Source organism: Tauraco erythrolophus, chromosome 3 (genome assembly GCF_009769465.1).
Source record: "Tauraco erythrolophus isolate bTauEry1 chromosome 3, bTauEry1.pri, whole genome shotgun sequence".
Classification (NCBI taxonomy): domain Eukaryota; kingdom Metazoa; phylum Chordata; class Aves; order Musophagiformes; family Musophagidae; genus Tauraco; species Tauraco erythrolophus.
Genome location: NC_141467.1, coordinates 6,470,311 through 6,488,101, shown reverse-complemented (window position 1 = coordinate 6,488,101; position 17,791 = coordinate 6,470,311).

The window sequence follows — 17,791 nt, the reverse complement described above, 5'->3', positions numbered from 1 at the left end:
GTTCCTTATTTTCACTGGTAGCATTCACAAGCAACTTCCTAGTAAATACAGGGGTTCTCTCTGTTCTAGAAAGTGTGTGTTATTTCAGTGTCAGTGTCATGCTTCTTTACAATGTTATTTAGAGTTATGTACTGTGCTTTAATTTTTATTTTCCTGTCTGTCTGTGATCTCAGGGGAAAGGCAGGTAACTCTGTTGCTGTATGATGATGTTTATCTTTCAATGATGGCAGCTCTAAGCACTGGTGTCAACGTCTGGCAGGAAGGCGGGATGTGCATGTCTCTTTCAAAAGTTGAAACTTTTTCTGATACATCTGAAAAGGTCATTTATAGTAACTGCTCCTAGAAGGGCTGTCTGACCTGGATAGGACTCTTCTGAATTGGATTTGACCCTGGCCTCAGCTGTGAATTATACTTTTCTGACTATTCAGGTAGTTTAGTCCACATATTCTAACACCTCATTCTCTTCTCTCTGAACTTTGAGCCTGACTGATGGGGAGGATGGAAAGTCTTTGCTTGCAGGCCCTTGGGCTTCCCTGTAGGGAAGGCAGTCTCCTGCAGATCAGGTGGTGGGCTTTGCAGCGGCGGTTTAGGCTGGCAGGCTGCAGGCTTACCAAGCCTAAAGTTCTGACCCACAGAAGGCATACTGATGTTTCCTTCCATCTCTTTCTCCCTTTCCTGCTCCCCAGAAGGTGTTATTGTTACTTTGGAGCACCAGTCTCCAGTATCTATATGCAACACTTTCTGCACACTATCTCATCCGTCAGACTGTAAGTCATTTAAGTTAAGGATGTGCCATTTGCAGATTCAGTCCAATAATTAAAAGACTTGAATTTGGTCCAGACCAGCTGCACAATAAAGGATGGCATTACCTACTAGTTCAGCTGCCTAGCTCAAATTTACTGTGCTTAATTGAACAGTGATAAATTCAGTTACCCTGTATAGCAGAACCCCTTGTCTTTCCCAAGCATCCATCAGTCCTCCCTCAAACTATTTTATGTTTATGGTGGTTTTAGGTATTCACCTACAGCCACCATACAGCAAAATATAAATGAGGACAAACTGCAAGAGGAAAGACAAACTGATAGATTGTGGACAGACTGAATCAGCTTGTAGAGTTGACAATTATATTCATTAACTCAATCAGCCTTCCGTTAATAGTGTGGGTTTGATTGCCGTCTTGCCTACAGGTAAATCTCCATCAAAATTACAACCATCAGTTAGTCCTTATTTTTATAAACTATATGTGCTGAGGGGAAAAAAAAAAAAATAGAAAAATCTGTTGCTGTTTCCTTTCTTCCAGCAGCAAAAAGCTGCTCCAAAAGCAGCGGGAGGCACGGAGCCACAGTGACCTCAGCCGGTGCCAGAGAGACCGTGCGGCGCCAGCACCCCGGTGGGGACCACATCCACAGCTCTGCCTTGCCGTGCTTCCAGCTCGAGGGTGCTGAGCGTTTTCCTGCCCTGTGGTACTGCTGCTGTTACAAATCCGGATGCTACAGCCCATTCTGGACCGAGATCTCCAACTCCTCATTCTCGTCCTCTCCGAGGAACACAGGGTTCAGGATGGCCGTGTCTCCATTGCCACTGGGTAAGGATGTATGACAGTAACTAGGCAGATGTTAGCTGGTACCGGTGAGAAGGGTTTATTATGGGTTAAAATTAATTCTAGATTTTTTTTGCAGGCTCTTGTAGGAGATGTTTTAAAATGGTGTCCCAAACATTTAGTAATATAAGCAGCATACGTCTTATGCTGATGTCAGCCTCAAAATTAAGGGCTGTGGTCACTTGAAATAAATAATTCTCAGAAAAATCCCCTATGACGCAAATTAATTTTATAAAAATTGCTATGCTATACAAGATTTTCTGAATCATGTCCTTATACCGTGAATTCTCAAGTCATAGTCCACTGTAGTACAGCTTCATGAAAAAACAATGCTATGAAGAGCATGTACCTACATGTTCCAAGGTGAAAGGTGATAATCTCTGTCAAAGAGCTCACTTTGCTATTCCTGCTAACACTTTGTGCTAATTTATCAAGCTGAGAAGATCCTTACACTTACAAATAAGAAAACTGACATTTTTACCAGAAAACAGCATCTTTTAATTTCCCTCATTTTAAAATACTTTAATAAAGCCATATAAACACGAATAAGTGAGTCTTAGTTTCATGGATAAGAGATCTATTTTTCCCGTTGACAAGCAATAAACCCAACATCTTTGATTCCTCACCACAGCAAATAAATCCTGTATAACCCTAGAATCTAAAGATTATACATTCAGCTGAAACAAATTTGTTGTGTTCCATTTTCACCCGTGAAGTGATGTAGATTTGCACTGAACCAAGAGTCCAAATTTCTGTGTGTTCAGGGGCAGTGACTCCACAGTCTACAGTCCTCATAAAATCTAACCCATCTTTTCCTGGCCCAGGTTCACATGCTGTGAAACAGAAAGCCCGTTGTTGGGAGCTGGAGCAGGTCACAGCACCAAGCTGTGCTGTAAGAGGAGGTCGCTCGGAGGGCTGGGGACCGAGGGCAGTTCAGGTTAATAAGTGGGAAGAGCAGGCTGGGAATGGGGCACAGTCAGTATTCACAGTGCACTGGTTCACATCAGCTCCATGACAGAGAAGTTTCCAGAGAGCCCCAGCTTCAGTCTCGAGCTGCTTCTCATTGCAGGAAATTTTGAGAAGTGATGCCGTGTCCCTTATTCAGAGGAAATTCTCTGTACAGAGATACAACTTTTTTGTTTTGTGACATGGTGTATCTGACCACTTGTGTGCAGCAGCTTTAAACCTGAACTGCATTTATATTACACAACCATACACAAGCAGTACATGTTTCCTTCTTCCCTTTTGAAGTTAGCATGGAATCTATTCACATCCTTGGTTTGTTTTGTTTTTTTTCTCCTTGCATCATCTGGAGAACAGGAAACAATCCAGATGTTGCTGATGTGTCAGAAAAATGACTATTTATTTTAATCAAATCTCACCACTGCTATCAGGAATTTCCATTCTAGCTGCAGCCTAGAGTCAGTTTTCTTTTGTGTGCTCTAATGTGCTTCAGATCAGCCAAGGTTTTTTTTTTGGTTGTTTTTTTTCGGCAGGGTGGATGTTGGCTTATTGGTTATGAGAGCCCGTACAACCATTGCAGTGGAAATAAAAAGCCCTGACACTAGAGCAGTAGAAATAACAATGTCGGTTTCTTCCCACTAAGTGGAAATAACATGCTTTGTTCCACCAATTTGAGGTACAGAATACCTGACACGAGATGGTGTACACACTTTGTATTTTTCTGGGAAAATGTCTGAGCATCACTACACCACGCCAGAGCAAAACTGCGCCGAAAATGGTCAGGTACAAGGTCACTGATAACAGGCCAGATTCTCAGGGCTCAGGTAAATCAGAAGCTTGAGGCTACAAGGATTTCTAGCAACTGATAATGTGGTCCAAAACATTTATTTCACTGGCTAGCTGAAAGTCAATTCTTGGGTATTGTGCCCCAAAACTTGGGTGTGAAAGTCTTTTAAAAGACTGTCTCTAACCTTCAATAAATAAATATATATCGAGTGATAGGCGTGTACAATAACTGATCACGTATAACTGACGGGAAGAAATGGTGACTGATTTAATAAATCATGCAGCTTTCTGAACTCCATAGCATTACATGTTTTTAAGGTTAAGCTCTCAGCTTTTTGGATAAAAAAGTAATTGCTCAGAAAAAGGCACACTTTTTCCGTTCCTCATCTCCCTATTTTTAATGTAATAAAAAGACAGTAAGTGGACAGATTCACCTACTTCTTCCACTCAACCCTTTGCGATGCTGCATGGTCACAAACAGATTGAAAAGGAACCAAATCTTTCTAGTAACCACTTGTAACACCATTGTTACTGCACACTAAATATTAAAGGACTCAAACAATAGCTGTAGTTAAAATGTAACCTTGAGTTTTGGAGGGACTCTAGATGCGTATTTCCATTACAGTTTCAAAATCTCTAGGTTAAATTTAACACAAACACAAGGAAGTACTCCTGTCTACTTCAGTGGACAGTGAATCAGGACTGACCTACACTGAGAGACACTGAACAGGCAGAGAGTGTATTTTTCAAATACATGAAACAGTAGCGTTTCTAGGAGGATATTTTAAAATACAACTATGAAAAAAAGGGAAAAAAATGCTTCTCTTTAACTAAGATTCTTTCTTTCCCTTTTTTCCACAAATATTTTTATATTCTCATTTGAGACGATTCTTACAAAGCTTTTATGCAAGACCTTAGCATTAACTTTAATTTTCCTTCACATTTTGTTGGGAATTCATAATGAAAACAGTGTCATTTGGCATAACTGAATATCCACCAGGGTCAGCAGCAGCCTTTGTTCGTATCCTGAGACTTGGTCCCAGCTTTAGGAGGACAGACGGGGCTGTACGACGGAGGGGAAGCAGCACTGCTACTCGACTGTCTCTGCCTCGCACGACGTAGAATATGAGCAGGGCGTTGGGCAGCGCTGCTAGAGCTTGGGGGAGCACCTCTGAATCATCCTAGTCGTGGGACTGGTCTCCTGTTAATGGCCCAGTAAAAGATAGTATATTTAAAATCAATAACCATTGCCTTTGTGTAGCACCCTCCATTTTTCAGCTCACAAGGCAGACGTTCCAACTTTTCTGTGTTGGTTAAGCTGGAGTATAAATAACTGACTTTCCAAAGATTGTCAATAGAGCCTGTATTAATTAAATAACAGAAGGTGAACTAGGCAAGCAGAAGTGGCATTAGCCCAACATGAGAAAGATTTATACTCTCCTGATATATGTTTCCTGCGGAGCCTTAAGCAAACCATTTACCCCGTTGTGTCCTGTCCGAACAAACTGGACCAATAATGCTTCCTTGTTTCATGAGAGGGTTTGATGTAAAGATAAATATATCAAAGATGAGAAGTGCATACAGTCTGTGTAACAGGGGTGATGTCCATGTCTTACAACACAATTACAGTTGTGAGGGTTTTTTGAACTTTGCATGGTCTCATCATCTTACACTCTCCCTTGAAATAAACTGGTTTTTCAGTCACAATGTAATTTTATCTAGTCTTTGTAAAAACCTGATCGCAATATTTGTTCGGCATTTTTCCCAGCACTGGTCTGAAGTAAAAGAGAAAGATGTACAAGGGGAAGATGAAGTTATACGCTGATGCATTTCTAACTGACTGTTACAGCTCCTAGATCGCATTCTCAGCTGATAGAGCTACAGGGTAATTGGATTACAGTTAATGCAAATCTCCTGACTGACACCAGCTGAGAATCTAGTCCCATCTTCTAAAATCAGACCCTGTTTCAAAGGACTATGATATCTATAATGTTTTTCCTCACTGTGTGTTATGACATGTAATAAGAAAATAGAATGAGCTTCAACAGTGAACTTCTGAGTTTTCTGAATTTAAGTTTACTCTTACTGTAATATCATTTTTTATGTCACAACGAGACTGCAGATCGGAAGGCTGTCTGTGTCGAGGGAATTTGATGTTTTACATTTAGAAGGAACATTTAATGAATTATGCTGCCCCCAGATAACCCCTATTTCATTTGTATATAATGCTCAGGGCTAAGGATTGTCTTCCTGATCCTTCTCAGATGTTAGGCAGTACGATTCAAGAGTGGTCACATTACTGGTCCCATGCTTACTTGAGACTCAATCCTGCAAGTGCTGAGCGCTTTAACTCCCACCAAGGGCACAAAATGGCTTGAATACAACAATAATCTTAAATTTATCAAAGGCATAAAGATCATAGTGAAATCAAATGCTTAGTTTTTTTCTCTGTGTGGCTAGTGGGCAAAACATAATACGTAAACATGACCTTTTAGTAATTTAATATTTAGCGCTTTTTATATTAGTACCTAATTGCCAGATTTTTTTAAATGAAAACTACTCCAAAACATTAGGTTGCCTATAAATATTCTGTCCTCTTGATCCCTGGAGGTGTTACTGGCTCAGCTCCCACTAACCAGGGTTGTCAGTTTTCAGTTCCACATCTTCAGGAGAGGAGGTAAAGATCTTTAAGTTGATGTCAGAAACGAACTAAGAGGAATGTACCACATAATGTATTGGTAAATGAAACATTCTGGGTCTTATGAAGAAGCTATTTTATTACTTAACAGCCATGCAATGTAAAAAACCTGAACAACTAATCAGGTATCAGGCTTCAGGGTACAAGTTTGTTGACTGCCAGGGTCAGCAAAAAGAATTCTCCCCTCTCCCCTCTGTCAAGGCACTGGTATAATTGGCTCCGTGCATTACGGAAAGTAGCTCCTCTCCCTGTGGCACGAGGCAATTGTCAGTAGCCTCTGGAAACTGGGCTTTACCTCCAACACGCGTATATGCTTCGCATCATGCATCCCAATTTTGTGTTTGCTTTCATTTTGTGTGGTTTCAAATATGCGGTTTGTGGCGTATAAAGGCATGTGCATTTGTGCGTATGTGAGATACCAGACTAGACAAAAAGTCTCTGCTTTCAATCTGTGAGGTTAAATAGGAGGATGAGAGCCAGTATGTCTTAGGTCTGGCCGTGGGGACCTACCAGCTAACTTGCAAGCCTTCCAAGTGACTGGACTCTCACCATGGCTGTATAGTTTAGCTAGTACAAGCAGTGCCCAGCTGCAGTTACACGTGACAAAAAATGAACTAAATTCACTCTGAAAATCATTGACATCATTTTATACAAAATGCAATACAGTCTTCTATAGCACCTCTGAAGTGTTACCTAAGGACTGCGTTTGGCCGCTGATTTCTGTCCCACCCAGACATGCAGATAGAGCAGCACCCTGTGGAACAGTGATGTGTTCAAACACTGTCAGACTGAACCTTGGCTAGGAAAAAATGACATAACTTAGGTGAATACAGTATTTATCATTGCCTACAGTGGAACTGTGCTAATTCAGTTACCCAAGGACCTGGCCCGTGTTTCCTCAAACAGCACTGAGTATTCTCTTCCATTTTAGCGTGGTTTTGTTGTCACCTTGAACGAATGCTAGAAGAGAAGAAGAATCGGTGATTGCAGGCGGCTTTGGATCATACTTCAAAAGCTCTCATTTGAACTGGTGGCAAAACTCTCCTTGTCAAGAGTGGAAGTAGGTCTGGGCCTGGAATGGTACGTTTTCTCAGAATTTCCTGTTCTGTTAGATTCTGTGTCAATCACTAAGCATTTCCAGTTGCTATGATAATTTTAAGAAGAAAACTCAAGTCCAAGTATGGGAATAAGAAAGGAATGCTTTTGAGCAGCACTGATGATTTTTTCCCACCTGTTTTCCACTTGCATTCCCTCTTTGGTAGACCTACAAAATGAGAGTCTTTTGACCAGCAGCACTTGTTGTTGCTCCAGGGCAGAGAGCACAGGACAGAGCCAACATGTGCTCTGTTGCCCATACAGAGTCCAGATGTTATAAAATGCAGCAGAAGCAAGACAAGCTGTGGAATAGAAGTAGACAAAACATTCTGAAAATCCAGAGTTACTTTCTTCCCCAAGGACTTTTTCATGTATTTGCACATCAAACACCGATCTGATGTGTTGGAACTGAGCTTTTGGCATCGATATCAGCAGAGGATGTAAAACAATTCTGCCAAGGCCAGCAGAGCTGGATGCCTCCATTACAGCCAAGTCCTAGTACGTGCTAAATGGCAAACAGCTGCTCTTCAGTATCAGCAATGGAACCTGAGGGATGCTACAGGTCTTTAGGTTTCTCCTCTTTGTTATTAATATTGACCTATCTGCCTTTCAAGGTAGGAATTCATGGTGTCCATAAAACAATTTGTATTAGGGCAAGATATTTTTTGGCGTAAGGAAACTGGTTGCAAAAGATCTGGCTGGAGTTCCTGAAATCTTCTACCCTGACTAGGCCTAGCCAAGTGGAGACGAAACTGTCAGGAAAGTTTCAACACTGGTGAAGTTGCCACAGCAGACAACCTTAATATTCGTTGCGTGGTATGTCACTGGATTCAGCCTCATGAATTGCTCCTGTTAGTGGGTATATTCAGTTACACATAGTCAAAGATTTGGATACAGAGGAGAAAGATGAACTTAAAACAGCCAGATATATAGCTGTCTTGTCTGTGTACAACCCATTTATTCCAAAATTGGTTTTGCCAATGACCAGAAGATAAGCTTACTTTGGAAGTATGAAGTGGTGTTCACAATATCATGAATTATCATTCATCTGCAGACATTCCTGATGAGTAGTAAAGACTAGTCATTTTGAGCCTGTAAGCTAAAATGCTAAGGCTGTGAGTCCAGCCTACAGCAGCTTGAAACTTAACTGTGTCTTCTGGATACTTTTAAGATACCTGAATTACCTCAAAAATGCAAAGCAATTGAAGATATTCTGTTAGCTCTCTGTCGAGTGTTCAACAAATTATCACACACTGACAACATGTTGCATAGACAGTCTTTGAGGTTGTGCCTCAGCCTCTTTCCTCTACCTAAACACCGCATCTTTGTGGAAAGATGATGCAGCACAGTGCTGAGGCCTCAAAAGGATATGAATTAAAACTCATAGATCCTCATCAAAATCTCAAGGAAAAAAGGGGGTTGCCCTGCATGCAGTAGGCATGTAAGGAAATGCTCAGTAGGATCTGAAAGGCTTTTGTTATCCTGTTTAGGGAGAGAAGTCAACAATAGCCACATGGGAGCAGCGCACCCTTATTCAGGCAAAGATCTGCTCTGTTTAATGTCATCAAGAATAGGAGGACTGCTGAGTCCTAATGAAACAATCAAACAGTACGGTGTTGCTCTGTCCAAAAAGGAAAGTTTTACTGTGTTTTTGAATAAGTGAAACGTGGAGTTTTTTCTGCTTATGTGCCCAAGAATTTAGTGCGAGACCATACATACACAGCTATGTAAACCGCAAATATGCAAGCCACTAGCTACTCTGCCCTGATTCCCCATGTAGATGCTTTTAATCATTAAACACATGATATCTTACTCCACTCAACTCACAAATAAATGTTCTCAAGTCTTTTTATGTCATTATGGCACCTGGCCTGCTCTACTGACAGCAGTTTTCTTCCCTTAGCTGGGGCAGCAAACCTGAGTGTGGTTCAGCTCTTCAGCCTCCATCAACAGCAGCTCAGCTCATCAACACAAATCAGCCTTCACAGGTAATTTGAAAGAACACGGCAGGCTTTGAAGGAGGATGGTGGAAGTGTGGCCGTGTGCTCCTTTCCATCATCGCTGGAAGAGGGGCCATAATCTCCAGCAAAAGGACAAGGCAGATATCCAGGGACAGTGACCCCTTAAACTACCTCAGTGAGCACTGGCAGAGGCCATCTGAGCTCGCCCTGAGGGCTCACCACTCTCCCTATGAAGAATGTGTGCAGACAGCTACTGTACCATCAGTTTTCATCTTACCTTACCACATGCTGACTTCCCCATATAAACAGGCCTTTGGCTGCCCTTTAGACTCCGCTTGCTCCAAAGATATCCGTTAGTCAACTTTAAAACTGTGAGGAACAAGAGTTTGCATCAGAGATGCCTCTGTAATATTTACAGAGACTGCTTCTGGACCCTGACCATATGAAAAAGCTAAACAGAAAATCTTGCTGACATCTGGGAACCAAAATTTTTTGGGTCAAGCTGATTTGTGTTCACTGCAACCTACTTATGATATATTTAATTAGTCCATACTTCACGGCTGCTGTCAATCAATTTCCTCTGAAGACTGGCCACAGATGGAGCTGCAGTGTTGGGGGAGGTGGTGAATGTTCCTGGCACTATTGAGGAAGATCAGGTATTCCTATAGCATCTCTTCTTCACACTCTCAGGGTTAAACCTGTTACCAGACTCAACAGGAACAAACTGACGGTTTCAGGATAGAATTTTACTTCAGGAAATTAGCTCGGAATATCCTTCCTCCTCTGGAGCTTGGGGCATGGCCCACGGTCCCATGACTTCCTGGGAAGATCTGGAAACATCACCTAAGAAATTCCTGCTTCATCTAAAATATTTGTAATGCCCTTTATTTCATCTCTTCCTTACCTGTGACATCATTTTTGAGGTTTAGAATCTTTGTAACAATTGTAAAGTCTTTCATTCAAAGGTCTTAGAGGGTGTTTTATAAATTTTGGTTAGTCGATATTCCAGGACTGCCTGCAGATGTAAGACGCTGAATTTCATGACACGCAGTTGGTCCTAAAGGAACATGAGCTCAAAGAAGAACCTGGGAGGTACTTCATCTTTTCCAAACTAAAAGAAGCTGAAGTTCTAGGTTTAGAGTACATCAGACAAACAATGCATGTAATTTTATTTACCGTGGCAAATGGATGATTGATGTTTTCCACCAGGTCCTTTCCGCTACAAGATCTCAAAGAAGCAGCCTGCCTTATAAATAGTAGAGAAAAATGATAATCGCAGTGTTGTCTCCTGCTTCCAAATGATGATGTGCAAGGCACATACATAACTTCCTGGCAAGGATCCATTTGTCGAAATAAAAGCAGCCAACTGTGTAAGGGAAAGAGACAATAGATCTTGAAAACTTGTAGATGTTAGCAAAAATGTGAACAAAAAGTTGCTGTGGCTGATGTATTAATGTAACACTGCCAGAGTACTAGCTTCAAAAATTAACAACTGTTGATGCTTTTGTGACTAGTCAAAAGAGCACGTGTCATGATTTCTGCTATGTTTGACATTTTCTATAGTTTCTACTCAATTTTAATCTCTGTGTAATACTCAATACTCAGCTTTCTACAAGAAAGACAGAATAAGTAAGAATCCCACAAATGGGATAATACATTTGAAGACAGCTGACCTAAGAAAAGAGATAGCAGAGATGAAAATTTCTCGACATTTTTATGAACTCATCATTTTTGCCATTTAATATATAAAAAGAAAAACCTATTTCCACTGATTGATTACTTTAATGAATAAATGTACTCAATGATTTGGTGGCTTGAGTGGATTAAATTTCCCTTGCTGGCAGGAACTGGCCTTAAATGAAAGTGTTTTTAGGGTTTATTCATTTTTCCCACACCAAAAAAAAGATAGAAAATCAGTCTGAATTTCAAACCACTTTGATCTCTGTGTATATTTTATAAACTATTGTCTGAACCTCTGTGAGCTCCTGTGAAGTAAATCCCAATTACAGTCCTGCAGATTGTGGGCCTAAATAATTCTGAAGCAGATTTTTCACAATGTCGCTGAGGTGTTGAACAAGTCCCAGCAGCTTATAATCGTAACCTTCTTGTGCATTATATTTCCTTGCTGTAATCAGCTCAAATACTCATCATCACATAAGTCTCACTCCTCACCTCCACAAAATGCTTTCCAAAACACAGCAACAAATAAACTGTTGATTAAAACAAAATGGCTGCATTGGCAGGTATGGTTTTGACAAGTTCTGGATGGAGGCAGGAAGCAAGACCAAAGATGACTGCAAGGAGCAACAGGGAAAAGGAGAAGAGAGTGCATTACAAAAACCTAAATAAAATAAAAAAATAAAAAAATAAACCAAACCCACCCTAGGAAAAGGAGGAACTGCGTGATTTTGCAGAGGTGCTGGAGGACAGGAAAATCTTCTATTTGTGGCCCTGTTTTCTTCTGGCAGATCCATTATCAAACTCATGGGTTATATGGTGTGACACAACCTGAAGTTCTCAAACTTGTAAGTTTTGTGTGTAATTTTCCATGCAGTCCTGGGTCAAGCATCATGCATAGTAGAGCATCATGTGCCATCTCCACACTAATACAGATTTTCCTTTGGATGATGTACATGCTAACGTCAAACACGTCCACTTGCCAAAAGCTAAACGTAAACTTCTTCTCACAAAGGCAGCCTCTACAGGCAGAGTTTGTGTTGGCCTGGGTCTATAACATATATTCCAAATATATTTTATCTTTAAGAAAGTTGTTTTAATTGAAAAAATGCATTTAAAAAGTTATACGATGTACTGCTTTAATTACAATTTTATACTTAGAATATGTTTGCTTACTTTGTAGATCTAAATCTCCAGCAATTAGACGTTGAAAGAGACTGAGTGAAGGAAAGCACAGAACAAATGAAGGAATGTAACACTTATTTTCACTAGTAATACTGGCTTCAAGGCGCATTGCTGGAGATAATCCTCACGACTGCACACATACGAAAGAGAATTCAAACTATGGTGAGTCATTTGCTCCATATTTTCATTTGTCTGGTTGTGTCCCGATGTCTGCTCCTGTTGTCTTCCTGCAACATGTCTCAAACCACATTTGCAGGGGAAGGAGTTTGTAAGCTTTCCTTTGAGGCTGGCTGCCCCTCAGTGAAGGACGCTCTCAGTGTTCATACACGTGCCTATTCACTGTGACAAGTCTGTATTACTTTTTTCTCATTTTTCTGTTCTGCAACATTTCCTAGTTTTATTGAGTGGTTCCTCATTGACTCAAAAAGATCAAAAGAAAAATGTGCTTGTGTGTAGTATTTGAGCGTTCCTGTCCTATTAGAGAAAATGTACAGATACTCTAGGCAGTGTCAGATGGTTAGATTAGCAATAACTGAAGCCTGATTCCTCTTTTTTTTGTTAGTGATTTAACTACTGCTTTCTCTAAATGCTACAAGATGCAATCCTGAAGGCCATAAAGGCTTTTCATCTGGGAGAGAAGCATTAAGGTAGAGGCAGAATCCTCTCACAACTATTAATAACCACAGTGCATGCAATACACAGCGATACAGGCAATACCCAGCCTGGAGAACTGTCAGGGTTGCTATTTCATGAGATATGCCTCCAAAACAAGGTGTTTCTCTGAATAACTTCGTGTAATTGTGTAGTCCGTGCAGATAGACGCAATAAAAGAGGGGGCAGAAGAGCTGCTGGGATTGGCAATTAGTTATTCCAAACTGTGCCCAGTGCAATAGCACAGCATCCAGGTGTGGTTTTAACCCACCTCAGTGTGAATCTGTCTGGAACTAAAAAGACCACCGTATTTAGAGCCACTTATAAACTTCCTAGTTTCTAATTACATCTGTTTATTCAAATTGAGGTTTTCCCATTGCTCTTCTCAAGAGTCCCAACTATTTCACTAGCTGACTTGGTGAATAAGGCAATTGAAGCTACATGTGCATCTACTTCTCTATAATTCTGAACCGATACAAAGCCACAAGCAATAGTAGTCTACTCTAGAGAAAAGTGTAGGAAAAAAAAGCAGGTTTTCCATCATTTGTTGTCGAGGGAAGTGCTGAGTAGGTTTAGATGAACCGGCAACAAAAATTGTCTTGCTTCTGTGGAAGTGCTCTAGGTCTGCAACTGATAGAGCAAACTCCCTAAAATCCTCAGCGCAGACTTGGTTTATTTGTGCTAACAACTACATTAGCATGATTCTGACTGTAGAGTAGTTGTGTCCTTAAAATCTGGAGATGAATTGATAATTAAAATCAGAAAAGATGCACCAGTTCAGAAATTCACATACCATAGCAGGAATCCTAAACGCATCTGATTGCAACTCAACACTGAGGAAATTTTTTCTTTGAGAAAAAAAAGTAACCGATGACCACTCATGGCATTCCCCCGAGTAATCACAAATGGAAAAAATACTATTGGAAAGACTATTTTTAAAATGTGGCTTACTCTTATAGCCCTGTGAGACTCACCTACGGCATTAGCATAATCTGATAGTGATGTGACATCTCCTTTCAAATCCATCCTTTCCTCAAGGACATCAGGAGAGGTGAAAGCTGACAGCATTTCTGTTACACTGACAGAGCTGTGGGTCAAGTGAGCACCACACCAGTTTACATGAGGGCTGAATTCGACCTTGTGTCATGACAGCTCCCAAAGGATCCTACAGTAAGCACTGACGTGTTCAAGGCCGTATATGCTGGCATCGCAACGAGATCTCCACTTTAAGGGCAACGTTGAGGGCATCTTTCATCCTGGGGCAAACACAGAACATTGGCAAGATGTTCTGCTACAAAAATTTTGCGACAAGCTGCCATCATCTCCTGCAGGCAAATACAGGAGTCTACTGTTGAAGACAAGCCATCAGAGCCTGCCTCAGGTGCTGACAGCGCTTCTTTAACACATCCACTTCTCTAACACAGCCTTATTCTCAACAACAGCTGCTACTGATCGAGCTGCTACTGATCGGGCATCTTCTCCTTGTCGGCTAAAAGGCAAAAGCACATCTGTCAGAAACAACATGGCATAGCATCTTGTGGGCAGAGGGCTAGATCAGCTTCTAGTCCGCTGACTGCACACTCATACCCAGTACGGCGAGCCAAACGTGCTTTTGTCCAGGCCCGAGGAAGACCAATTGATCTTTGGGAGGCAGGAGAGAAGGCTGTGTGATGAACAGGCAAGGCTCATTTCCAGCCACCTGACCCGCCTGCCATCTAGCGTATGTTCAGGACATATTTCCAGCTCGGCACAGCGATAGCTGGAGAACAAAGGACAAAATTAGTCTGGACTCACGTGGCACGTTACTGATAGCATATTCCGAAATAGCTCAGCCTTTTCATCCCAGGACTCTGCTTTCTGTAAATAGGGCATCATCCCCAGAAACAGCTTGCCAGCAGCGATTCAGTTACAACAATGATGTTCGTTCTCAAAAACACAGCAGACGAAACCCAGCACTTGCTTAGCTGCAAAAGAAAAAGCAGATTGCATTTTCAACAACCGAATGTTAACACATTTACACATGGTAAACTAGGTGTAGTGTTCTAGATGTACGACTTTTTAAATTAGTTATCTGCTTCATCTACTTAGCTGTCTCTCAGGAGCAGAACTGCCTGTGCTAGATATGCACCACCACTGAACAAACCAGTGGTCCTCTGCCACACCGAACCCCAGCGTTCAGATTAGTATGTCAGACACCAGTTTGTTGCCTTCTGTGCCAAACAATCAGCCGTTTTCCATAATTCTTCATTTCTCTACACCCATCGATTTCAATTGTTTTTCTTTAACGACCTCTTCTAATTTGGAAGGCAAGTGAGTTAATAAAAGATAGTAAATTCGGCTTAACAAACGAGGATGAAACTGAGCGTACCATGTCTCTACAGATCTCTCAGTAAACTTTCCATGCAGGTCCATATTTTCTTGTCTGAGGGAAATCAAATTTGTGACAATCAGTGCCTAAGAGTTGACTCTTTCTTATTGAACAATGAAGTTACCTGGGCATTCCAATAAAAAACACTTCAAAGGAAGAAAGACATTTTTTGTATGTACATAGAAATATATATATAAAAATACATACACACTCTTTGCTGATTGATCTCCAAATCTATGGAAAATAACAAAAAATTATTTTGAAATTATCAAACCCAAACTCAAACTCATGCTCAACAGTTGATTAATCTCAAAACCGAGTCAGGATGCTTTTGAGATCCAAACACAGACACGCCTGTAAGAGGCAAAGTTCAGGGAACTCTGAGCTATGAATAAGCGAGTCAGCTCTGGGAACACCTTAAAAACAGGCACAGCAATGCGGAGCTAATTGCCTCCTCCCTGGGCTAATTAGCTTTTGTGCAGCAGTGTGGTAATGCAGCTATCCTGCCTGTGCATCTGACACTGCCTTGCAACCAAGACGACCTTACATCACTGTAATACCTGGGCAACACTGTGACTTGCAGCCATCTTCCATGGAACAGAAGACAAAAAGAATTAAGTCAATTCTGTAATGGTCAGTGATGAATCCTGTTGTCGCTCTGACATCAATGAATACAAACATATGCAGATTTTGCTAAATTAAGACATACATGTGCATGAGATCAGTCTTCTCCAAAGTATGACAAAGCTCCCTCGCTCTACTTTTGGTGTTGCGCTATCACAGCAGTAATATCACGGCAGCTTTCCCTTCCCTGTTTCCTTCAATACGCATTTGGGCTAAGATCAGCTGCTGGCTGCTGGGACAGTAACATCTCTGGGTCATTGGCTGCAGAGAGGCTTCTAACTGGGAGTCCTTTTGTCGGTGTGACCTAGTGGAAATGGGAGAAAAAGATAAAATTACCGTACCTCTTTGGTTTAAAATACTGCTTTTGAGTCATGTTTTCTGCCTGATACATACAAGAACGGCTAAATTTTCACTCGGACCTGGGGCTCATGTTTCTGTTGTACAGTACGAGGTTGAGCAGAAGAAAAAGGAAGCAGAAGCAGAAGAGAGGTGGCTGTTGCACTAATCATTCTTTTCGTCTGTTCGATTTTCAAAGACAACTTGGGAAAAAAAAAAAAAAGTCAATTTCATCTTTGACCAGGAGCAAGTCCAGATCTTTTAGTTTGACTGCACACATCCCCCTCATTTCAACAAGCGGAGTAACAGCAGCAAGGTCTCAGCCTCTTGGTTTTGCTCTTAAGCTAAAGGAATGGCTCCATCACACAGGCTGTAGATCAGGCAGTAGAAAGGATATTAGTCACAAACATCTAGCCAGTTTCTTACATGCATTTAAAAATTAATCATGAGACTTACAGCAATGAAACCTTGCTATAGCACTCCGTATTCCCTCTTTGCTCGGGGAATTTTTATGAAGTTTGGATTAGGAAGGTCCTACTGATCCTATTAGTGGGAAATAATGTGGTTTATTGATATTTTTATTTCAACAACTGTGTAAAAGCATCCATTGGGCAACCCCACCTTCTCCGCTTCCCCTGGGGTGCCAGTGAACAAATAAGCACTAAGGCTAGCGTAGTTCATCGTGCAAAGCACGGACGCAAAATGCAAAAAGTGAAGAAAGACCTCTTGGCTTCTGGTTTGGGGCAAGGGGAGGAGGGTCCTCTTGCATGCAAGAGGGGGTCTCCATGTGTCAGTGCAGGGGGCTGAGGAAGGAGTGGCACACGCAGCTATAGCCTGGACCTCCCCGTGGAAGGGTACTGCAGGACTACAGCCGCTGCTGCTGAATTTAAGAAGGTGGAAGGAAAAATGCATTCAAATTGCAACTGCAGTAGGTCCAAGGCACAGGGCAGAAAACATTCTCCATCTGTATAAAACACAGATTTGTATGTAAATATTCAACAGTAACTTCTCTAGTAATGAATAAGAAATAAATTGCTTATTTGATGTATGATAAAACCGTAATTTTGCACATATGAGGCAGATGACACTTGATTTATATTGTCTTGCAAAAGCTTCAGACTATTAAGGGGAAAACTGTTCTGAGACTTATTACCTTGACAAAATCCTGGTACAGCTAACAGCAATATGATTCACACAAGGATCGTCTGGCATGTAAAGCTCGTTTTAACAGATACCAATGTGACACACATAAAGCTGTCAGGCTTTTTCTAAAGGACAGTCATCCACTCCATGTTTCAAGTGTCAAATTAATTATATTTGACATCCAATTTATAACCTAGGGTGGTTTAGATTTGGAACTTGACTATGATGACAGCAGATTAGAGCAGCACTCCGTTTCACAGAATTGATTTTCCAAGTTATTTTCCTTGTGTGTGAGGGTCTTGATTCAGATTTTGGTGTATCGAGCTCGTGTACAGGACACCAATACCTCTAAGCAAAGTAGGCTTCGTTCACCTCCTCCCCCAGCCATTCCATGGTGATATTATTTTGCACTTGGGAGCAAGTTTCTTCTGCAGTCTTAATCACAAAGCTCCACCTAATGGAATGAGGGCAGAACTGTGCATAGAAAATAAAGGGAGAGAGACTCTGTTAATCTCTGTGATCAAGGGGAAACTGCTACACAACCACAAGCAGTTAATCTCCTCCATCTAATTTATAAAGTCTTCCTTTTCAAGGACTTTAAAACTTTGAGGTGGGAGGAAAGGAAAAAAAAAAAAGCTTTAGATTTTCATCTGGCTGAAACTGCAACCTTTTTATAGTCATTGATAAATATTTCAATACATCGA